Source organism: Tachyglossus aculeatus, chromosome 2 (assembly GCF_015852505.1).
Source record: "Tachyglossus aculeatus isolate mTacAcu1 chromosome 2, mTacAcu1.pri, whole genome shotgun sequence".
NCBI lineage: Eukaryota > Metazoa > Chordata > Mammalia > Monotremata > Tachyglossidae > Tachyglossus > Tachyglossus aculeatus.
The window spans coordinates 93,077,389-93,101,950 of NC_052067.1; the positions used below are offsets into that span (position 1 = coordinate 93,077,389).

Here is a 24,562-nt window from a genome sequence, read left to right on the forward strand (position 1 = left end):
AGCACACCACTCTCCCCATCTTTCAGAGCCTTCCTAAAAGCACATTTCCTCCAAGAGGCCTTCCCCTACTAAACCCTCAATCCCTATACTCCCACTCCCTTCTGTGTCACCATTGCATTTGGATTTACATCCTTCATTCACTCCATCATCAGCCCCAGAGCACTTGTGTACACAACAAATACTATTATTATTATTATATCCATAATTCATTTGTTTACATTAACGTCTGTCTCCCCTTCAAGATCATAAGCTTCTTGTGGGCAGGGAGCATTTCTACCAAATCTGTTTTATCATAGTCTCCCAAGAGCTTAGTACAGTGCTCTGCACTCAGTAAGCTCAATAAATATAATTGATTGCCTATTACATTGCTTTCACTCAACAGGTTCTCAGGAAATTCCTCTGGTTAATTGAAGGATAACTTATCCTTCCCTTTCTAAAATGCATTGGCCAATCCATAAACCACAGGAATGAAGGTGAGACTTAAAAATAGCTTTAGAGAGGAGGTGGCTTTTGTCACAAAGGACAGATAAACAGATTTCAAATGTTCAGAGCATTGCCGATCTTTTAACTGTGTTCTGAAGTTCCAGAGGAAAGATGGCTACCCTCTCAATTACAGGGTTTATTTTGCCTCACAGTTGTTTTCTTTTCGTTGGCTATGTCCCCTTGATCATCTATTTGTCCTGGGCATGGTTTTAATTTAGTGTCTTCCTTAAGGATTAACAACTGTGCAACTAAAGCATTCCAAATATTAGGCAGTGTGGGTTCAGTTGAGAAAATAAATATTGTGCCTTTTTAGTTCAAGCTTTTTCAAAAATACCCAGGCAAAGCTTCAATGTGCTGCTAGAGCTCGGAAAACTGATAAAAACCTTTATTTCCAGTTTTGTAAATTTTAACACCATTTCAGCCTGTGCTTTATGTTACAGAGGCTTCGCTTTGAGGTTGAGGGGATCCTACGGCTGATGTTGGGTACTCAAACTATATGTATGGTGAATCCTGGAAGGAGTGGGAGAATGGGATGGACCAGGCAGTTTGTAACAGAAAGAGCAGATACCAGGAGCCACATAAGAGTAAGCTCGTCTCTAGACTGTAATCTCGTTGTAGGCACAGAATATGTCTGCTTATTGTTATATTGTACTCTCCCAAGCGCTTAGTACAGTGGTCTGCACACAGTAAGTGCTCCATAAATATGCCTGACTGAATGAATGAGTAAATAGAAAACAAAACAAGAACGGTTTCAGGGTAGTTCCCAGAATGTTGGAGATGGGGTAATAGGGGCCATAATAAAGAGAAGGTAATCCCATCACTGCCAGGAAAAATATAGAGATTGGCATAAATCAGTAGTCTCCCCCTCTAGACTGTAAACTCACTGTGGACAGGGAAGGTGTCTGCCAACTCTGTTTTACTGTACTTTCCCAAGTGCTTTGTGCAGTGCACTGTACTAAGCACTTTGGAGAGTACAGTGCTCAATAAATATGATTGATTCGCAAAATTTAAGCTCACTGTGGGCAGGGAATGTGTCTGTTTATTGTTGTATTGTACTCTCCCAAGCGCTTAATACAGTGCTTTGCACACAGTAAGCCCTCAATAAATATGATTGAATGAGTGAAAATTGGGCGGGGAAATAGTTTCAAGAAAATCAGCCCAAGAAGATGGTATTAGCTGACCCTGCTGTGACCGTTTTGCAAGAGCTGTGCAGATTCCCCTAACAAGGACAGTCCCTGAAATATCCAGACGCACCTCAGGGATGCTCCGAACAACCCAGATTGACATCAGAGGCTAGGATGCCCAACTTCAGGGTGGAACCAGGGAGGGGCAAGGAGTGATGGAAGGGTATAAAGGGAGTCACGGGAACAATGGTTTTGTTCTGTAGGACAGAGTCCACAGGTCTCTAAACCAGTGTATGGGGGAGCCCGTAACCTGCATTTTTGTAGATGTCGATGGGCTAACTCATTCTTGGGTTGGAATTTATACCTGGGCAACAGATGGGTTCTTTCTTTTTCGGGGGTGTTCTCTTACTGGGACTTCGCTGCATGTTGCTGATGGGAGATGTTTGTCAGAAACACTCTGCAATCTGCCCTTTGCTGCAGGAATTCCCAAGTGCCTCTAGAACATTCCCTCTCTTAAAGCTGCACCATCCCAAAGCACATACTACTTTCAAGAGGGGACGCAGGGAAAACTTTCTCCCTGTTTAATTCTTGTGTCACCCCTGGCTCCATCAAGTATCCCTGTTTCAGTTTCATTGCAAAGTGAAACTTAGAGTGCAAAGTGAAAGTTAGAGGAGCAGCGTGGCTCAGCGGAAAGAGCACAGGCTTGGGAGTCAGAGGTCATGGGTTCTAATCCCGGCTCCACCACTTGTTAGCTGGGTGACCTTGGGCATGTCACTTAACTTCTCTGTGCCTCAGTTGCCCCATCTGTAAAATGGGGATTAAGACTGTGAGCTCCATGTGGGACAACCTAATTACCTTGTATCTCTCCCAGTGCTTAGAACAGTGCTTGGCACATAGAAAGCCCATAACAAATAATATAAAAAAAAGTTCCAGACTGACATCTTTCTTTGAGAAAATGAGGACTATGCCCTCTCTCAAAATTTCCTGGAACAGAAGCCACCTGCCCTGTTACCAGCCCACTTCCATTGCCAAATGTTTAGAACTTTAGATCCATGACAGAGTTGACACATTCATGCATGGACTTGCCTCCTTCTCCTGTAATTTCACAAAGCGCTGTCTGCCACCTTATGATCCCACATCCTCTGATACACAGTTTCAAAGAATTGGATTTGTTAGGTTTATTTACTTATTTATTTTCAGACAGGAGGTGAAGTGAAAGAAGACACTTAATATCCCGAGCCCATTTCAAAATCTTTCTGAATTCTGAAATCCTCCAAATGATTTCACAGAATATTGAATATTGAAAGAGCCAAAGAGATGCTCTATGATCTAATTGAAAATGTGCAGTGCTGCCATTTGATAGAAGAAGTATACTCATTATTTGCTGGATAAAAGAACTTTTAAAAATGTTTTAGTGGTATGTCTGTTCTCACCAAAGATAGCAAAAAAGATTTTTTTTTGAGGGTAAGTACTAAAGTTTGTCTCTTGTCTTGGACTAGCCTAGCAAACAAGAAGATCAGCACAACTTAGAATTCATGGAGATTAATATAAATAACCCCATAAATCTAAATAAAATTGTTCTAATGAAGTACATGGACCAATTTCATTTGAATTTCCTTCAAAGTGCTCAGTGAAACGTTTGTAGCCCCTGTGGCAGACTAGGACAGGCTAAAGGTAAACATCTAAAAGGAAACATTAAGAACCACAGAAAAATATTCATCTTTTTAATTTATAAACATGTATTTCCCTTTCTTCTATTTACAAAAACTGCATCTGGAAGGAACAGTTTCCTTGAAATGGAAATTTGGAATTAATGCTTAATAATGCTGCCTTGAATTTGTATAAAGGTCTGTATGGCCTTGGGCAAATCAATGACTCTCTCCGTGTCTCAGTCATGTCATCTGTAAAATAACTCTCTCACCCTCAGAGGGATATTGTAGGAATGAAATGAGACTGTTGATCTGAAAGCTGTTTGGAAAAATAAAGGTGCCATATACAAAGTGCGGTGTTATATGTCACTTCAGAGAGGACACACCAGTGTTCATATTAATTATTGTTTTAAGACAAAGCCTAGTGGGTTTCAATTGTGAGTGCCACCTCTAGACAGTAATCTCTCTCTACATTGTAGAGGTTCCTTCCCTAGACTGTAAGTTCCTTGTGGGCAGTGGGTGTATCTACCAACTCTGCTGAACTGTATTCTCCCAAATGCTTAGTACAGCTCTACACTCAATAAATATCATGGTTTGATTGCTTTATATTTGCATTTTTTGTATGTTTATTGGTGGGTATTTGCTTGTGGTCAGCAGGAATTTAGCTTCACCCCTACGAGAAGCGAGTAGATGACTTGTAGGTTTGAATGACTCTTTCCAACTTCAGGAAGGGTGAGGGTTAAATAAAATGTTTGTAGTTCTGCTTGAGGAGTTGGTAAAGACGTCCATGAAGCATTTTTATTTTTCTCCTTGCCATTAACATTTATTGATCGTCTCCACTGCACAGCCCTGGCTTAGGTCTGGGAGGTTGATAGAATTGAGATTTGTTTAGACAAGGTCTGAGTTGACACATTGTCCAAGATCCAATGGGAAAAAGAAGATGGACTGTTACAGACCCAATATAAATAAATACAGAGAAGGTGAAGGTAACCTTCTAACATGAGGGTCACCAGGGTAACAACAAGTTGGGCTTATTGGGAAAAGAGAAATCTGATCAGGAGTGAAGGACAGCTTGGCAGGGGAAAGAGGCTGACTTTTCAGGGTAGTCATAATAAGAAAAACTGTGGGATTTGTTAAGCACTTACCATGTGCCAATCACTGTTCTAGGCACTAGGGTAGATCCAAGATAATCAGGTCAGATCCAGTCCCTGACTCACATGGGGCTCACAGTCTGAGGGGGAGGAAAAATAGGTTTTGAATCCCCACTGGATAGATGAGGAAACTGAGGTCCAAATAATTTAAGTGACTTGACCAAGGTCATACAGCTGGCAAATGGCAGAGCCAGAATTAAAATGCAAGTTCTCAGACTCTAAGGCCCATGCTCTTTCCACTAGGCCAGATGATAAAGGGCAGAAAAGCCAATCTGACTGGTCAGGAGGAATGCGAATGAAAGGTTAAAGAAGGGGTAATGAGTGATTATCTTTGTGCAGAAACACTCTGGGCATGTCACTCCCCTCCTCAAAAATCTCCAGTGGCTCCTGTTAACCCATGAATCAAGCAAAAACCTCTCATTCTTGGCTTCAAGGCTTTCCATCACCTCGCCCCCTCCTACCTCACCTCCTTTCTCTCCTTCTATAGCCCAGCCCACACCCTCGGCTCCTCTGCCGCTAACCTTCTCACTGTACCTTATTCTCACTTGTCTCACCTTCGACTCCTGATCCACATCCTTACCCTGTCCTGGAATGCCCTCCCTCCTCACATCCGCCAAGCTAGCTCTCCTCCTCCCTTCAAAGCCCTACTGAGAGCTCACCTCCTCCAGGAGGCCTTCCCAGACCAAGCCCCCCTTTTCCTCTCCTCCTCCCTATTCCCCCCGCCCTACCTCCTTACCCTCCCCAAAGCACTTGTATATATATTTGTACAGATTTATTACTCTATTTTACTTGTACATATTTACTATTCTATTTATTTTGTTACTGATGTGGATATAGCTGTAACTGTATTTGTTCTGATGATTTTGACACCTGTCTACATGTTTTGTTCTGTTATCTGTCTCCCCCTTCTAGACTGTGAGCCCATTGTTGGGTAGGGACTGTCTCTATATGTTGCCAACTTGTACTTCCCAAGTGCTTAGTACAGTGCTCTGCACACAGTAAGCACTCAATAAATATGATTGAATGAATGATAGCTAAGGCAGAACAGAGAGGTAGTGCTGAAACCAGTAGGCAGGTTGGCCTAGAAATCTCCAAGAAATGACTGGGGAACCTGGTAGAGGAAATGGGTCAAACCTCCCCTGGGGCCATAAAACCTGCCGTGGTGTGCAGAGCAAATCGTAGTTTTGTTCCAATCGGGTGGCTGCCATAGGTCCTGTGCTTTGGAGGCTCTATATTTTGGCTTTCCTCCTGCCTTCCCCTGGCTTTCTGAGCATGAGGGTGGTGGCCTCAGTGCTACCAACCTTCTCCCTCCAGCAAATGGTCAGAGTCAACATGAATCCTCTATTCCTCCCCTTGCCCCCGAATCCAGCCCCTAAATATTCCCCTGTTGCCCTTCCCACTGGGAGGCAGGGTGAGGTCTTCCCCTGCTTTCCCCTCTGCTTCTCTTTCCACCTTGGCCTTGGGTTTACAGCCAAGAAGAAGCTCTTGAGGTGGCCCTGATGATGCCTTTTTGTATTGCTTCTCCTCACACCATACCTTTTGGATTGATCAGAGAGTAATAATAATAATAGTTATGGTTCTTGTTAAGCACTTACTATGTGCCAAGCACTGATCTAAGCACTGCGGTAGATACAAGCACATCAGGTAGGACACAGTCCCTGTCCCACATGGGGCTCACATTCCTATCCTCATTTTACAGATGAGGTAACTGAAGTGACTTGTCCAAGGGCACACAGCAGACATGTGGCAGAGCGGGGATAGAACCCAGGTCCTTCTGACTCCCGGGCCCATGATCTATCCAGTAAACCATGATGATTCTCCTAGACAGGTGAACACCAGTCAGAGTGGCACCTTTCACCTCCCACAATACACACCTCCGAATGTCAACCCACAGTTCACCTCCACCTGTCACCCTTGTAAAGCTTTTCACTTTTTTTAACCTGTCCCATCCTAACCTGAACTGGATCTCATTTACACCTCCTTCCCCATGGCTTCTTGTATCTACCCTCCACCACATAATCCACAACGTAAACCTACCCCCATGCATTCATTTTTAACTGGTCCACTACAGTCATCCTGTCCCTATGTTCTAGACTGTAAGCTCGTTCATTATTTCATTCAATCATATTTATTGAACAATTACTGTGTGCAGAGCACTGTGCTAAGCACTTGGGGGAGTATGCTACAACAATAAACACATTCCCTGCCCACAAGTCTAGAGGCGGGGAAGAATCTGGAGTGGGTAGAGCTCACTGTGGGCTGGGAACCTGTCTACCAACTGTGGTATTGTACTCTCCCAAGTGCGTGGTACAGTGCTCTGCACATAGTAAGTGCTCAATCAGTAAATCAGGGTATTTATTGAGCATTTACTATGTGAAGAGTATTGTCCTAAGCACAACGGGGAGTGCAGTACAACAGAATTATCATACACGTTCCCTGCCCATAATGGACTTCCAGTCTAGAGGGGGAGACAGACATTAATATCAATTGATAGTTGAGAAAAAAATAATTTAAAGCTATGTACATAGATGCCTCCCTCTCAGGAGAGCACCTGGAGAGTTTCCAGTCCTCTACCAGTCTCGGCTAAGGGAGGGAGAGTCAAGCAGAGGCCTACCCATCCCATTCCTAGTTTTCCCAGTGGTTAGTGAGTGGAAGGCAATCTGCTCAAGTCAAAACTTACCCATGCAGCGGCTGGGAGAGAGTTGAGGGTGGAGACTTGAGTTTACTGCAGAAGGTGGCAATGGTAAACCACTTCCGTATTTTTACCAAGAAAATTCTATAGAAACACTACCAGAACGAATGCAGATGGAGAGCGGGCGGTTCTGGGAGAGATGTGTCCATGGTGTCACTATGGGTCAGAAACAACTCGACAGCATAAGCCAAGACATGAGTGCCCTGGGGTTGGGGGTGGGGTGAATATCAAATGTCCAAGAGTCACAGATCCAAGCACACAGATAATGCAGAAGGGAAAGTGAGCCAGGGAAAAGAGGGATTAATCAAGGCAGGCCTCTGGGAGGAGATTCATTCATTCATTCATTCATTCAATCATATTTATTGAGCACTTACTGTGTGTAGAGTACTGCACTAAGTGCTTGGGAAGTACAAGTCGGCAACATTTAGGGACAGTCCCTACCCAACAACGGGCTCACAATCTAGAAGGGGGAGGCAGACAACAAAATAAAACATGTAGACAGGTGTCAAAGTCATCAGAACAATTAGAATTAAAGCTATATGCACATCATTAAGAAAATAAATAGAATAGTAAATATGTACAAGTAAAGTGACCTTAAATGTTTTGAAGGTGGAGAGAGTGGTGGTCTGGCACTTATGGATGGAGAAGGAGTTCCAGGCTAGGGAAAGGACATGGGAAAGGGGTTGTCGGCAAGATAGATGAGATTAGAGAAGCAGTGTGGCTCAGTGGAAAAGAGCCCAGGCTTTGGAGTCAGAGGTCATGGGTTCAAATCCTGGCTCTGCCAATTGTCAGCTGTGTGACTTTGGGCAAGTCACTTCACTTCTCTGGGCCTCAGTGACCTCATCTGTAAAATGGGGATTAAGACTGTGAGACCCCGTGGGACAACCTGATCACCTTGTTACCTCCCCAGCACTTAGAACAGTGATTTGCACATAGTAAGCGCTTAATAAATGCCATCATTATTATTATTATTATCAAGGCATAATGAGTAAGCTGGTGGTAGAGAAGCAGAGTGTGCCAGCTGGGCTGACGTAGATCAGTGAGATGAGATAGGATGGGGAGAGTTGACTGCATGTTTTAAAGCCGATGATAAAGAATTTCGATAAATAGCATTGTTAGATTGACACTGCTGCACGGTTCCCTAGCAATGTCCTTCCCCCTTCTCGCAGGGACCCCAAGGCCACGCAGCTGGATGAGGGTGAGAAGGGACTGGAAGTGGGTGGGAGGTGGGCAGGGCAATATCCTTCTTCCCCACCCCTATTTTTCACTCTCTCACAGATTAAGTCCTAACTGCACCTTTAAAATCATAGAAGGATCTTTCAGGTCTAGCAGATAATCTACCCACTCAGACCACTCTCCAATTTAGTTTTTAAATACTGTACTGCTCTGATGAAACCATTATTTGCCAATAATTACACATCAGCGCTCAGCATCAACACATTTGGAGAAGCTCCTTTGGAGGATCAAATATCACTTAAAACACTCTTCCGAAAGAACACCATTTTAATAATTTTGCAGTCTTCCCTGATGGCTCACATATCCAAGAGAGTCATTTGAATTTACATAGTAACTTAAAAAACCCCTCGAGCTATTTAACCGTCTCTCTAGTTATTTTGTTCACCAAACAAAAAGAGATATAGTAATCGGCACAGCTGTCTGATTTAGAGTAACTTTGCTCTACAAAGAATGCACGCCACAAAAGCAGTGAAGTTTATCGTTGTACCTAAGGCCAAATGCAGACGTGAGGTACTCAATTCGTTTCACTTGACATGCCATAATTAATTTATAAGTAAGGAAGGTCCTCTAATTTCCCTGGTGCTTCACTGTCACTTAGCAAAGACTGTAGCTTGGGTTTTTATTACCGGTAATCTGACTTCTCTCTTGTTGAGTTTACCTCTATCCTCCAGACCCGGAGAGATGTAAAAACTTCTCTAAAGACCCTGAATCAAATGAGGTGCAGTCCGGATTTAGATGCGTTTGAAATGAAGCTTGGGCCCATAGGTTTATAGAGCTGCCAGGTCTACCCTCACCGCAGGGTGTTCGCAGGGGCTAGCTACCTACGGATGCTTTTCTGGGCTGTTTTCCAATTAGGAGCAGGTAAGACGGGGCCCGGGTCATTGCACTGGAGAAATCTGGTGTGCGTTTCATGGACTTTGGATTGCCATTAAGTAGATGGATGCAAACACTGAGATGTCACGTTCAGGCAAGGTCATGGGGCTTCACATTCTTAATTTGAGCTGGGGGAAAAGGGCAATTTCATTTCAGGCCTCCTAGCCAACATCCTATTATTCTGGCTTCCCTGTGGAGACGCTGGTCATCCCCATGACATTCACTGGATACCATCCTTTCTCCCCAGAGTGGGGCAGGAAGCAAGATCAGTCATAGCAGATAATAATAATAAAATAATGATAATAATAATAGTGGCATTTGTTAAGCACTTACTGTGTTCCAGGCACTGTACTAAGAGCTGGGGTAGATACAAGTAAGTCGGGTTGGACACAGTCCCGGTCCCACGTAGGGCTCACAACTTCAATCCCCATTTTACAGATGAGGTAACTGAGGCCCAGAGAAGTGAAATGGCTTTCCCAAGATCACACAGCAAACAAGTGGCAGAACTGGAATTAGAACGCAAGTCCTTCTGATGCCCAGGCACGTGCTCCATCCCTAGGAACTTCTCTACCATTTAAAGATGGAGGACCACTCCCCAAGAGAGATATAACCCACTCACCTATGCCATCTATTAGCATATATTTATAAAGTTGGGAATGATAATAATAATAATTGTGGCATTTGTTAAGCACTTATTATGTGCAAAGTACTGGGCTAAGCGCTGGGGTAGATATGATATAATCAGATCAAACACAGACCCTGCTCCACAGGCTCTCCATCACCTCACCCCCTCCTACCTCACCTCCCTTCTTTCCTTCTACAGCCTAGCCCGCACCCTCCGCTCCTCTGCCACCAACCTCCTCACTGTACCTCGTTCTCACCTGTCCCACCATCGCCCCCGGCCCACATCCTTCCCCTGTCCTGGAATGCCTTCCCTCCACACATCCACCAAGCTAACTCTCTTCCTCCCTTCAAAGCCCTACTGAGAGCTCACCTCCTCCAGGAGGCCTTCCCAGACTGAGCCCCCTTTTTCCTCTCCTCCTCCCAATCCCCATGCCCTTCCTCCTTCCCCTCCCCATAACACTTGTATATATTTGTACAGATTTATTACTCTATTTATTTTACTTGTACATACTTACCATTCTATTTATTTTGTTAATGGTATGCGTATAGCTTTAATTCTTTTTGTTCTGACGATTTTTACAACTGTCTACATGTTTTGTTTTGTTGTCTGTCTCCCCCTTCTAGACTGTGAGCCCGTTGTTGGGTAGGGACCATCTCTATATGTTGCCGACCTGTACTTCCCAAGTGCTTAGTACAGTGCTCTGCACACAGTAAGTGCTCAATAAATACAATTGAATGAATGAATGAATGGTGGAGAGAACTGGTGTGCTGTCCCCACATCATAGATCAGGCAAAAACCTATAAATCAAACAATCAATGAATTATACTTATTGATCACTTACTATGTATGAGCAGAGCACTGTACTGAGGTCTTGAAAGAGTACAATACAACAGAATTAGTAGACATGTTCCCTGCCCATAATGAGTTTATAGTCTAGAGGGGGAGACCAGACACAGGTAAGGTCTGTGAATTCACAAGTGGCAGTCAGGATGAGACCCCAGGTCTTAAGTCCAGTAGAGTGTACCCAGCATAGTTTTATGCAAACAGTGGGCATCCAGTATAGTGATCTGAACATCAATAGGTGTTCAGTAAAGTGTTCTGTATCCAGATGATACTCAGTAAATATTGTTGATGATCCTCCCCACAAAATGAATCTGAACTCACTCGTTTGATCTCACATTGTAACATAAACCAGAAAAAAAAAAAACTGGCCGATTTCTCTGACTTGTTTGTATTCCATTTGCCTTCATTTAATTTCAGTCATTTGGTAAGCACTGAGGCGGTCATTTCCTTTGTGGCAGATTTTAGTCTATTCGATCTACTGTGTGACCTTAGGCAATCACTAAACTTCTCTGTGCCTCAATTTCCCCATCTGGAAAATAGGGATTCAATAGCTTTTCTACCTACTACTTAGGCTGTAAGCCCCACGTGGGACTGAGACTGTGTCCGACCTTTTAATCTTGTATCTACCCTAAAGCTTAGTACATTACTTGGCACATAGTAGAGCTTAACAAATATCACAATTGAGAAGCAGCAAGGTGTAGTGGAAAAATCATGAGCCCTGGAGTCAGAGACCCTGGCTTCTAATGCCAGCTTTGTCTGCTGTGTGACCTCAGACTAGTTACAACTTCTCTGAGCATCAGTTCCCTCATCTGCAAAATGGGGATTAAATATCTGTTCTCCCTTCTACTTAGGCTGTGAGCCCCATGTAGGACCTATCTTGGATCTAACCCAGGGCTTAGTACAGTGCTTGGCACATAATAAGTGCTTAACGCATACCACAATTATTGATTACTATTGCCACAGTAATTATTATTAATCCTAAATAGCCCTTCTCAACAAAACACAAACTCAACCCCACAGAGGTCAACAAATTTCTCTCCTCAAACCCAGTAGCCCAGCCATTTCATTTCAACATTGCATCCACCAACTAGATGTAATGAAGTTGATTAGGTCTCACCTTCCACAGGAGTCTTCAGAATACGGCATTCCGCCTCTCCGGAATGCACAGCTGATTGAAACTTTATTTAAGAAACTGACACACAGTAGATTCACCATTTCAGCTGCTGTGCCTGTGTCAGTTTTTTAAATTAACTTTTCAAGAGTCAATTTGCCCCTGGGAAATGCAGAAACCATCTCAACTCTCCCTGGGAACTTTTGGTATTCTAATTTTTAGTGAGGGTGTGTGTCTTTCTCCTTGGTGCTAATGAAGAATTAGAGAAACTTCATCCAGGAGTCAAGACCAAGGCTCTCTCTTTTGATTACTTTGATTTGGAGGGGTTGGGAATCCAGCACACAGTGCCAATTCAGAGAAATGACACTGAGACTTTTACCACCATGTGGGCAATTTTGACAATCGCAGGAGATGTGAATACGAAGAGTTCAATCACTAGCTGCTGATCAAAATCCATCTTCTACAACTAAAACAACTGGCTTATTAGATGCACAGAAGAAAAATAGCCGCAGCCTGAGATGAAAAAAGCTTTGTACCCGGAAAAACAAATATATCTGTTTAGAAATTCATTATTATGGTAGTTAAAGGTATTTGTAATAAAACACTGGCCAAAAATTCCACCGTGAACTTTTAATAAAAAATAAACCAACAAACCTACACTCACTATGAATGGTATTTGCCAACAAACTGCTATTTGACTCATGCACTCATTCTCTCTCAACGATTTTGTCACAGTCAGAGGACATTTTCTTTCCAACGAGCAAGTCCAGAATACACAAAGATTTGACTGTAGTAAAGAAACTGCTTCTGCTGATTCTTCCTCAGGAATATAGACTGTGAGCCCACTGTTGGGTAGGGCCCATCTCTATATGTTGCCAACTTGTACTTCCCAAGCGCTTAGCACAGTGCTCTGCACACAGTAAGCGCTCAATAAATACGATTGAATGAATGAATGAATATCTCCAAACTTTGGGCAACCCACCTCTCCAACTCCAGCCCCTTTTCTGGTATTGGTTAAGTGCTTACTATATGCCAGGCACTGTACTAAGTGCTGGGGTAGACACAAACTAATCAAGCTGGACAGAATCCCTGTCACACATGGGGCTCATGGACTTAACCCAAATTTTACAGACGTGGTACTAAGGCGCAGAGGGCTTAAAAGACTTGCCCAAGATCACCAAGCAGACAAGCGGTGGAGCTGGATTAGAACCCAGATCCTTCTGACTTCCGGGCCATGCTGCTTCTCATTTCTCAGTTTCTAAGTGCTCTGCAATTGAGCTCCTGTGTCCCAACATCCTTACTGGCCTTCTGCTCCTGAACTCACTCCACTCCCACCTAATCAGAAGCAGCATGGCTTAGTGGATAGAGCACGGGCCTGGGAGTCGGAAGTACTTGAGTGACCCTGGGCAAGTCACTTCACTTCTCTGGGCCTCAGTTACCTCATCTGGAAAATACCGCAGTTATTATTATCATTATTACTTTTAGTATTATTAAGAACTCTCCTCCTCTATGAAGCCATCCCAGATTAACCCCACGTAGCTTTGACACTCTGATTCTCTATCTCTCCTCGAGCTGTAGTTTACCTGTACTAATTGTTTTGCAGTATTTTAAGAAGCAGTGTGGCTTGGGAAATAATAATAATAATGATGGCATTTGTTAAGCACTTACAATGTGCAAAGCACTGTTCTAAGCGCTGGGGGCGGATAAAAGGTGATCACATTGTCCCACGTGGGGCTCACAGTGTTAATCCCCATTTTACAGATGAGGAAACTGAGGCTCAGAGAAGTTAAGTGACTTGCCCAAAGTCACACAGCTGACAATTGGAGGAATGGGGATTTGAACTCATGACCTCTGACTTCAAAGCCCATACTCTTTCCACTGAGCCACGCTGAGCATGGGCCTGGGAGTTAGAATTCCAATCTAATCCCAATCCTGCCACTTGTCTGCTATGTGATCTTGGGGAATTTGCTTAACTTCTCTGTGCCTCAATTACCTTATTTGAAAAATAGGGACTAAGACTGTAAGCCCCATGTGGGACAGAGGGTGTGAGAGCCCATTGTTGAGTAGGGACCATCTCTATATGTTGCCAACTTGTACTTCCCAAGCGCTTAGTACAGTGCTCTGCACACAGTATGTGCTCAATAAATACAATTGAATGAATGAATGAATGAACCTGATTGTCTTGATTCTACCCCAGTGTTTAGTATGCTGTCTGGCACGTAGTAAGTGGTTAACAAATACCAACAAAAAATGAAAGTATATGTTTCTATTGCTCAGATATACATACATTTTTTCTACATCATATTTATTGAGTGTTTATTGTGTGCAGAAAACTGTACTTCTATATCTATGCTCTCAATTATTTTTATCCATGTTATTTCATACCTTGAATGAATGTCAACTTGTACTTCCCAAGCGCTTAGTACAGTGCTCTGCACACAGTAAGCGCTCAATAAATACGATTGAATGAATGAATACATATTTATTACTCTATTTATTTTACTTGTACATGTTTATTCTATTTATTTTATTTTGTTAATATGTCTTGTTTTGTTGTCTGTCTCCCCCTTTTAGACTGTGAGCCTGCTTTTGGGTAGGGACCGGCTCTATATGTTGCCAACTTGTACTTCTCAAGCTCTTAGTACACTGCTCTGCACACAGTAAGCACTCAATAAATATGATTGAATGAATGAATATCTTCTAGGCTCCATCTATACCCACTCCCTTAGAAAACTCATTCACCCCCATGACATCAACTGTGGATGCAGGTGAATGCCAAATCTCCATCTCCAGGCTTGATCTTTCCCCTTCTCTGCAGTCCCATATTTCCTCCTGCCTTCAGGACATCTCTACTTATATGTCCCACTGACACCTTAAACTTAACATATCCAAACCAAAACTCCTCATATTCCCACCCACACCACATCCTACTTTCCCATCACTGTAGACAGCACAACCAGCCTCCCTGTCTCATGAATCTAAGCTTAGCATTATCCTTCACCAATCTCTTTCATTCAACCTACATATTTAATCTGCCACCAAATCCTGTTGGTTCAACCTCCACAACATCACTAAAATTTTGACAAAACCTTTCAGTCCCTGTTTCCGCACTCCTCAGGAGACTTCATGTGTTGTCTATCCAGCTCCAGATCAAGCAGAAATGCCTTGCCATTGGCTTTAAGTAACTCATTCACCATATCCCCTCCTACCTTTCCTCTCTGATTTTCTTTGCAACCACGTTCACACGCTGCACTCCTCTATACACTGTACTTCTTAAGCACTTACTATGTGACCTTGATCTCATCTATCTTGCTGCCAACTCCTCGCCCCCATCCTGACAATGGCCTGGAACCTCTCACCCCTTCATCTAATAAAAATAATAATAATAGTACTTATTAAGCACTTACTATGTGTCAAGTGCTGTTCTAAGGCACTGGGGTAGATACAAGTTAATCAGGTTGGACACAGTCCCTGCCTCACTTAAGGCTCACATTCTTAATCTCCATTTTACAGATGAGGTAATTGAGATCCAGAAGTTAAATTCAGTCAATCGTATTTATTGAGCACTTACTGTGTGCAGAGCACTGTACTAAGCGCTTGGGAAGTACAAGTTGGCAATATATAGAGATGGTCCCTATCCAACAATGGGCTCACAGTTTAAAAGGGGGAGACAGACAACAAAACAAAACATGTGGACATGTGTCAAGTTTTCAGAACAAATAGAATTAAAGCTAAATGCTCATCATTAACAAAATAAATAGAATAGTAAATATGTACAAGTAAAATAAATAGAGTAATAAATCTGTACAAACATATATACAAGTGCCGTGAGGAGGGGAAGGAGGTAGGGTTGGGGGATGGGGAGGAGGAGATGAAAAAGGGGGCTCAGTGTGGGAAGGCCTTTTGGAGGAGGTGAGCTCTCAGTAGGGCTTTGAAGGGAGGAAGAGAGCTAGCTTGGCTGATGTGTAGAGGGAGGGCATTCCAGGCCAGGGGGATGACATGGTACAGTGGCGGGACAGGTGAGAACGAGGTACAGTGAGGAGGTTAGTGGCAGAGGAGCAGAGGATGCGGGCTGGGCTGTAGAAGGAGGAAGGAAGGTGAGGTAGGAGGGGGTGAGGTGATGGAGAGCTTTGAAACCAAGAGTGAGGTTGGTGAGGTGAAGACTTCCCCTTCTAGACCATTAGCCCGTTGTTGGGTAGGGACTGTCTCTATATGTCGCCAACTTGTACTTCCCAAGCCCTTAGTACAGTGCTCTGCACACTGTAAGCACTCAATAAATACGATTGAATGAATGAATGAATATCTTCATAAGTTGTGTAGGACTGGGGGTGGCATGATTATCAAGAGCTAAAAGTGAACAATCAATCAATCGTATTTATTGAGTGCTTACTGTGTACAGAGCACTGTACTAAGCACTTGGGAAGTACAAGTCAGCAATACATAGAGACAGTCCTTACCCAACAGCGGGCTCACAGTCTAGAAGGGGAGACAGAGAACAAAACCAGACATACTAACAAAATAAAATAAATAGAATAGATATGTACAAGATAAATAGAGTAATAAATATGTACAAACATATATACATATATACAGGTGTTGTGGGGGAGGGAAGGAGGTAAGATGGGGGGGAAGGAGAGGGGGACGAAGGGGAGAGGAAGGAAGGGGCTCAGTCTGGAAAGGCCTCCTGGAGGTGAGCTCTCAGTAGGGCCTTGAAGGGAGGAAGAGAGCTAGATCTAAGTGCATAAGTAATAATAATAATAATTGATTATGGTATTTGTTAAGTGCTTACTATGTACACTGAGGTAGAAACAACTTAATCATCAATCGTATTTATTGAGCGCTTACTATGTGCAGAGCACTGTACTTAATCGGGTCAGACACAGTCCCTGTCCCCCATAGGGCTTATGGTTTTAATTGCCATTTTACAGATAAGGTGACTGAGACCCAGAGAAGTTGAGTGACTTGCCCAAGGTCTCACAACAGACAAGTGATGAAGCGGGATTAAAACCCAGTTCCTCTGACTCATCGGCCTGTTCCCTTTCCACTAAATCAGCTGCTTCTCTGGTGATCCGAGAGGGAGAAGGGGAAATAAGGGTTTAGTCAGAGAAGGCCTCTTGGAGAAGATTTGATTTCAGCAAGTCTTTGAAGGTGGGGACAGTAGTAGTCTGTCTTCCTCTCATTTAAGAGAAAGTTAATATTTTCACGTTTCACCTGGATTCTATGGAAGATAATAATAATAATAATAACAACAATAATAATAATAATAATAATAATAATGGTATTTGTTAAGCGCTTACTATGTGCAAAGTACTGTTCTAAGCGCTGGGGGGGATACAATGTGATCAGGTTGTCCCATGGGGGGCTCACAATCTTAATCCCCATTTCACAGATGAGGTAACTGAAACACAGAGAAGTTAAGTGACTTGCCCAAAGTCATATGGCTGACAAGGGGCAGGGCCGGGATTAGAACCCATGATCTCTGACTCCTTTCATTCATTCATTCAATCGTATTTACTGAGCGCTTACTGTGTGCAGAGCACTGTACTAAGCGCTTGGGAAGTACCCAGGCCTGTACTCTTTCCACTGAGCCAAGCTGCTTCTCTGACTTGCCCAAGGTCACACAGCGGATGCGTGGCAGAGCCGGGATTAGAACCCATGACCTTCTCATGCCCAAACCTGGGCTCTATCCACTATGCCAAAAACTGACTATAGTTCACCATGCACTTCTGAAACTGCAGTGAGGTTTCAGGGTAAAACATAGCACAGCATATAAGGAGTCTGTAGCATGGCAAATAGAAAAGTTGGGCAGAGAGCAGCACCTCTACAATGTTTTTGTAGACCGTATCAGAGGCATACAGTAGGGACCATCTCTATATGTTGCCAACTTGTACTTCCCAAGCGCTTAGTACAGTGCTCTGCACACAGTAAGCACTCAATAAATACGATTGAATGAATGAATGAATGCAGTACAATCAACAGATCCAAATTGCTTTGAGAAGTATGGAGGGATTGTTATGCTGTAAGATCTTTAATACTAATAATGCTAATAATGATGATAATAACTATGGTATTTGTCAAACATTTACTATGTGTCCAGCCCTGTTCTAAGTGCTGGAGTAGGTATAAATTACACAGGTTGGACAAAATCCCTTTACCACATTCATTCATTCATTCAATCTTCTTTATTGAGCGCTTACTGTGTGCAGAGCATTGTACTAATCACTTGGGAGAGTACAATACAACAAGAAACAAACACATCCCCTGCTCACAATGAGCTTACAGTCTATGGTCATGGGAGACAGACATTACTATAAATAAAAAATGACAGATCCGTACATAAGTGCTGTGGATCTGGGGCATGGGTTGAATAAAGGGAGGAAGTCAGGGCAACACAGAAGGAAGTGGGAAAAGAATGGGACTCACATCCTAAGTAGGAAGACAAATGAGTATTTAATTTCCATTTTCCAGGTGAGGAAACTGAGGCACAGAGACTTACCCAAGGTCACCCAGCAGGCAATTGATGGGATAAAAACTGAGGTCCTCTTACTCCCAAGCCTGTCTCTCCACTAGACCATACTGTTAGATTATAAACTCTTCAAGGCCTGGGTCTATGTTTTGGTGTTCTTTTGGTCTCCCAAGTACCCAGAACAATGCTTTGCCCACAGCAGATGCTCTTTGTCTTCTCTTATGCCAGCAAGTCATTTCCAACCCACACCGACACCACGGACACATCTCTCTCCCAGAACGTCCTGCTCTCCATCTGCAATCATTCTGGTAGTGTATCCATAGAGTTTTCTTGGTAAAAATCCTGAAGTGGTTTACCATTGCCTTCTTCTATGCGGTAAACTCGAGCCTCCACCCTCAACTCTCTCCCGTGTTGCTGCTGCCCAGCACGGGTGAGTTTTGACTTGTAGCAGATTGCCTTCCACTCACTAGCCACTGGCCAAACTAGGAATGGAATGGACAGGTCCCTGCTTGACTCTCCCTCCCTTAACCGAGATTGGTTGAGTACTGGAAACTCTCCATGTGTGACCCTGAGAGGGCCAGCAGATGCTCAGTAGATATAAATGAATTAATGAATGGAGAATCAGAAGAACAAAGGAGGCATTTTTCTCATGGAGTGGGCTCAGCAGGAAGGGAGGAGACTCTAGCAATCAGAGAAGTATATATTTTCCTTGGTGAATTCCCTTGCACCTCTATTGTTGTGCAGAAACGAAAAAGCTAGTGTCCAATTTTTAAGCAGGGGCTTTTGGTCCAGTGAGACCAGAAAGCCAACTTTCCGGATCCAATTGTCCGGCGGCCTTCTGATTTCCGAGTAATTAATCACCAGGCTGGTAGTAATATGACCTTCTCGTCTAATTATGTCAGGAGATGCTCTTCACCAAAATGTGATGATGGCAGTGAAAAAATTTCCAAGTATTCACGGGAGAGATGGCAGTGCTCCTAATTTTGTGGAAATCTTAGAAAGATCGGTTTCCTATTTTAAACCCACCCAGAGGAAACTTACAACTTGCTTGAAAGGCATTTTTAAAAGGAATCGGCTGGCACAGCAAGTCGTCAGAGCCATAACCAGGTTGCGAGCCCCAGATTTTGTAACAGAAAATGATTCTGCAGGATGATCTCTGAAACAGTTTCATTCATTCATTCACTCAACTGTATTTATTGAGCACTTACTGTGTCCAAAGCACTGTACTGCACATGAGTTTATTTGTATGCATATCATATATAAACTTATTTATCCTTTGGTTGAAATCGATCCTGATGGTCATCTCTCAAATAAATTATTCCCTCATATTATCAACAAAAGGCCAAGGAATCAGAAATGTTGACTTCCTCCGAAGAGGAATTTCCCCCGGAAGAAATGTTCTTACATAGGAACATCAAGAAAAAGGAGGAACTCAATCTCGAGGAACTTAAGCAAGGCTAACTGTGGGCAGGAAACATGTCTACCGATTCTATTGTTCTCTCCCAAGTGCTTAGTACCATGCTATGCATATAGCAAGCACTCAGTAAATACAATTGATTGATTGATTGATTGATTGGTTATCCTGAAGGTGTTTCTGATGGGGTGGGACCTGAGGGGAGGAGTCTGGGGAGCATTTGGGAATTTAGATTTCTTTGGTTACAAAAGCCCAAGCCTTTGCTATAGAGGTGTGAGTCTAACAGATCATTCTGGGATGGTGCACCTTGGCATGACGGGCCAGTGGTTGGTTTAGTAATAATGATAATAATAGTGTTGGTATTTGTTAAGCACTTACTATGTGCCAAGCACTGCTCTAAGTGTTGGGGGGGATGCAAGGTAATCAAGATTGGCCCACGTGGGGCTCACAGTCTTAATCCCCATTTTACAGATGAGGGAACTGAGGCCCAGAGAAGTGAAGTGACTTACCCAAAGTCACACAGCTGACAAGTGGCAGAGCCACGATTAGAACCCATGACCGGGCTCCCAAGCCCGGGCTGTTTCCACTGAGCCATGCTGCTTCTCATGCTGCTTCTGTTTACTACTGGGGGAATCTGTCATAAGCCATGATCCTGGCTCAAGCTGTCTTTGTTCCCTTTGGTTTCCCAGTAGGACAGTCCTCCTATTTGAAAGGGTCAGTGTAATACCCTCCTCATGTGTCCTGTCTGCCAAAGATACATTGCAATAAAACATTTGCCTCAGGTCCACTGACTGATTGTGAGCTGACTGCATTCCTCCCTCTAGACTCATTGTGGGCAGGGAATGTGTCTGTTTATTGTCATATCGTACTCTCCTAAGTCCTGGAGAGTTGCCTGTATTCTACTGTATTTTCAGAGAAGCAGCTTGGCTCAGTGGAAGGAGCCTGGGCTATGGGTTCTAATCCCGGCTCTGCCACTTGTCAGCTATGTGACTTTGGGCAAGTCACTTAGCTTCTCTGTGCCTCAGTTACCTCATCTGTAAAATGGGGATGAAGACTGTGAACTCCACGTGGGACAACCTGATCACCTTGTGTCCCCCCCGAGCGCTTAGAGCAGTGCTTTGCACATAGTAAGCGCTTAACAAATGCCATCATTATATTATTATTATTACCAGTCTTGGCTACGGGAGGGAGAGTCAAACGGAAGCATACCCATTCCATTCCTAGCTTGGGCAGTGTCTAGCAAGTGGAAGGCAATCTAACTACAAGTTAAACTCACCTGTGCGGGACAGCACCAGCATGAGAGAGACTCGAGGGAGGAGACTGTGAGGAAGGAGGCAATGATAAACCACTTCCAAGAAAACTCTATGGATACATTAGTAATAATGATAATAATGATGGCATTTATTAAGCACTTACTATGTGCAAAGCACTGTTCTAAGCGCTGGTGAGGTTACAAGGTGATCAGGTTGTCCCACGGGCAGCTCACAGTCTTCATCCCCATTTTACAGATGAGGTAACTGAGGCCCCGAGAAGTTAAGTGACTTGCCCAAAGTCCCACAACTGAAAACTGGCAGAGCCAGAATTTGAACCCATGACCTCTGACTCCGAAGCCCGGGCTCTTTCCACTGAGCCACGCTGCTTCACTACCAGAAGCAGAATGATTGCAGATGAAGGTGAGGCGTTCTGGGAGAGATGTGTCCACGGACTGGCTATGATTCAAAGATGACTGAACAGCATAAGAAAGTACTCTCCTAAGTGCTTAATACAGTGCTCTGCACACAGTAAGTGCTCAATAAATATGACCGAATGAAATTCCAGACTCTCATTGTGGGTAACTCTCTCCTGCCATTTTGTTATTGAGTGAGGCCACTGGGGGACACTATTGACATACCTTGAGAAGGTAGATGAGCCTTCCATGATATGCACTTCCTAAGCGCTTACTGCAGTGTTCTGCACACAGTAAACACTCAATAAATACAATACATAAAATAAATAATAAATAAATAAACTCAATAAATACAATTGAATAAATGAATGTAAAGGTTTCCCAGCCATTTAGAATGTTGGGCACCATCTCTGGGAAGCATCATGACATAGTAGATAGTGCTTAGTACAGTGCTCTGCACACAGTAAGCACTCAATAAATGCGATTGAATGAATGAATGATAGAGCATGAGTCTGGGAGTCAAAAGGTCATGGGTTCTAATCCCAGCTCCACCACTTGTCTGCTGTGTGATCTTGAGCAAGTCATTTTACTTCTCTGTACCTCAGTTCCCTCATCTGTAAAATGGGGATTTAGACTGTGAGCCCCACATGGGATAGGGACTGTGCCCAACCCAATTTGCTTGTATCTATCGCGGCATTTAGTATAGTGCCTCGCACATAGTAAGTTCTTAGCAAGTACTGCAATTATTATTATTATTAATTCTGTGTGGATCCCTAGATTGGTCTAAAACCTGATATCCTTTTGACAGCACACATCAATTTCCCTTGAATCACAGTGGTCTATAATCAATAAAGAATTAATAGATTTTGTTAAGCCTGTCATGTGCAACACTGTACAGTACTAAATTAAACAATGGGTAAGAATTGTTACCCAAGGGTCCATGTTTTACTCAGATTGCAGGTTGAAATTGTCTTTGCTGTAAAAATGTAATGCCTTTACCTAGTGTCACCCGTCTTTTTTTTTTGATAGCATTTATTAAAGGCTTATTATGTGCAAAGCACTGTTCTAAGCGCTGGGGAGGTTACAAGGTGATAAGGTTGTCCCACAGGGGGCTCACAGTCTTAATCCCCATTTTACAGATGAGGTAACTGAGGCCCAGAGAAGTTAAGCGACTTGCCCAAAGTCACACAGCTGACAACTGGTGCATCTGGGATTTGAACCCCTGACCTCTGACTCCAAAGCCCGTGCTCTTTCCACTGAGCCATGCTGCTTCTCCCTTATTATTAAGGGAAGATTAACACTTGAGTTGTGGTATTTATTAAGTGATTACTAAGGGCCAAACACTGTGCTAAGCATTAAGGTAGACAGGGAACTCACAATTTAAGAGGTAGGGAGAAAAGCAGGTTTGAATTAAACTGTTGGACTGGGACTATTAGATTTTGTGGAACTCCCGCACATTTGTCTTTCTCCTAATTTAAAACAAAGTGATCACAATTCTGGCATCATTGCTATTAATGCTATATCAAACTTGCTTTTAAATTAGCTTAAAGCCATTCTGTGGCTTCATTACAGTCTTGAAACAGTAGTATTGGTAATAACAGTAATTTATTTTTGTGAGGCGATAGACCAAGGCCTGGACTGCAGCTCTTAACATCTCTATTTAATCCAGCCCAGAAGCTCTGGTATCTATTTTATCCTCTATTTGCAGATGTGGACAGAGAGATTCAGAGAGGTTAAAAGGCTTGCCCAAGCTCACAAAGCAGGCCAGAGGCAGAATTTGGATTGGAATTCAAGTTTCCTGACCACCACCCCCATGCTCTTTTCAGGTGGCAATTTACAATAAAATACTGGCATTTATTGAACATTTACTGTGTGCAGAACACTGTAATAAGGTCTTGAGAGAGGATAATAATAATTGGGGTATTTGTTAAGCACAGGGGCAGGTACAAGATAATGAGATTATGATACAGTCCCTGTCCTACATGAGGCTCAGAGTCTAGGCTGTGGGAAAATAGCTATTTAATTCCTTTTTTGCAAATGAGGTAACTGAGGCACAGAAAAGTGAAATGACTCACTGTGGGGAGCCCTCAAGGTTCAATTCTGGGTCCTCTTTCATTCTCTATCTAGACCCACTCCCTTGGAGAACTCATTCGCTCACCTGGCTTCAACTTCCACCTTTATGTGGTTGATACCCAAATCTACATCTTCAGCCCTGATCTCTCGCCCGCTTTGCAGTTCCGCATTTCCTCCTGCTTTCAAGACATCTCTATTTGGATGTCCTCCCATCACCTCAAATTTAATGTCTAAAAGTGAACTTCTTATCTTCCCACCCAAACCTTGTCCTCCCACTAACTTTCCCATCACTGTAGATGGCACCGCCCTCCTTCCTGTCTCACAAGCCTGTAACCTTCGTGTTATCCTTGTCTCTTTCTCATTCAACCCACATATTCACACCTTAACTATATCCTGTCAATTCCACCTTCACAACATTGCTAAAATCCACCCTTTCCTCTCCATCCAAACCGATACCACATTGATCCAATCCCACCCTGCCTTGATTACTCTCTCTTGATTACTATCAGCCTCCTTGCTGACCTCCCTGCTTCCTGTCTCTCACCACTCCAGTCCATATTTCACTCTGCTGCCTGGATCATTTTTCTACAAAAACGTTCAGGGCATCTTTCCCCACTCCTTAAGAAATGCCAACGTTGCCCATCCACCTCCTCTTCATACAAAAACTCCTCACCATCGGCCTCAAAGCACTTAACCAATTTTGCTCTCTCCTACCTCACCTTACTACTCTCCTACTACAACCCAGCCTGCACACTTCACTCCTCCAATGCTAGCCTTTTCACTGTACCTCAATCTTTTGTATCTCACTGCCAATCTCTCACCCACATCCTAACTCCGGGAGCTTGGAAAGCCCTCCCTCCTTGTATCTGACAGACAATTACTCTCTCCCCCTTCAATGTCTTATTGAAGGCACATTTCCAAGAGGCCTTCCCCGTCTAAGCCTTCCTTTCCTCTTCTCCCTCTCCCTTCTGCATCGCCTATGCACTTGGTTCCATGTCCTTTGGGCATTTGATATTTTCCCCACTCTCAGCCCTACAACACTTCTGTACACGTCTCTGTTGCCCTCTCTAGATGGTGAGCTTGCTGTGGGCAGGGAATGTGACTACCGACTCTGTTGTATCGTACCCTCCCAAGCACTTATAGCCCTGCACATAGT

The 24,562-nt window shown here is 43.4% G+C and overlaps 1 protein-coding gene and 1 non-coding gene across 3 annotated transcripts in view; both read right to left on the reverse strand.

The window, feature by feature from the left end:
• NKAIN2 (sodium/potassium transporting ATPase interacting 2) overlaps positions 1 to 24,562 on the reverse strand; it is a 1,260,259-nt gene that overhangs the window by 217,725 nt on the left and 1,017,972 nt on the right. The gene's annotated exons all lie outside the window — the stretch shown is intronic.
• Positions 18,694 to 18,831, reverse strand: LOC119924223. Its single transcript, XR_005449075.1, has one exon. It is a non-coding gene; the product is annotated as a small nucleolar RNA SNORA7 (small nucleolar RNA).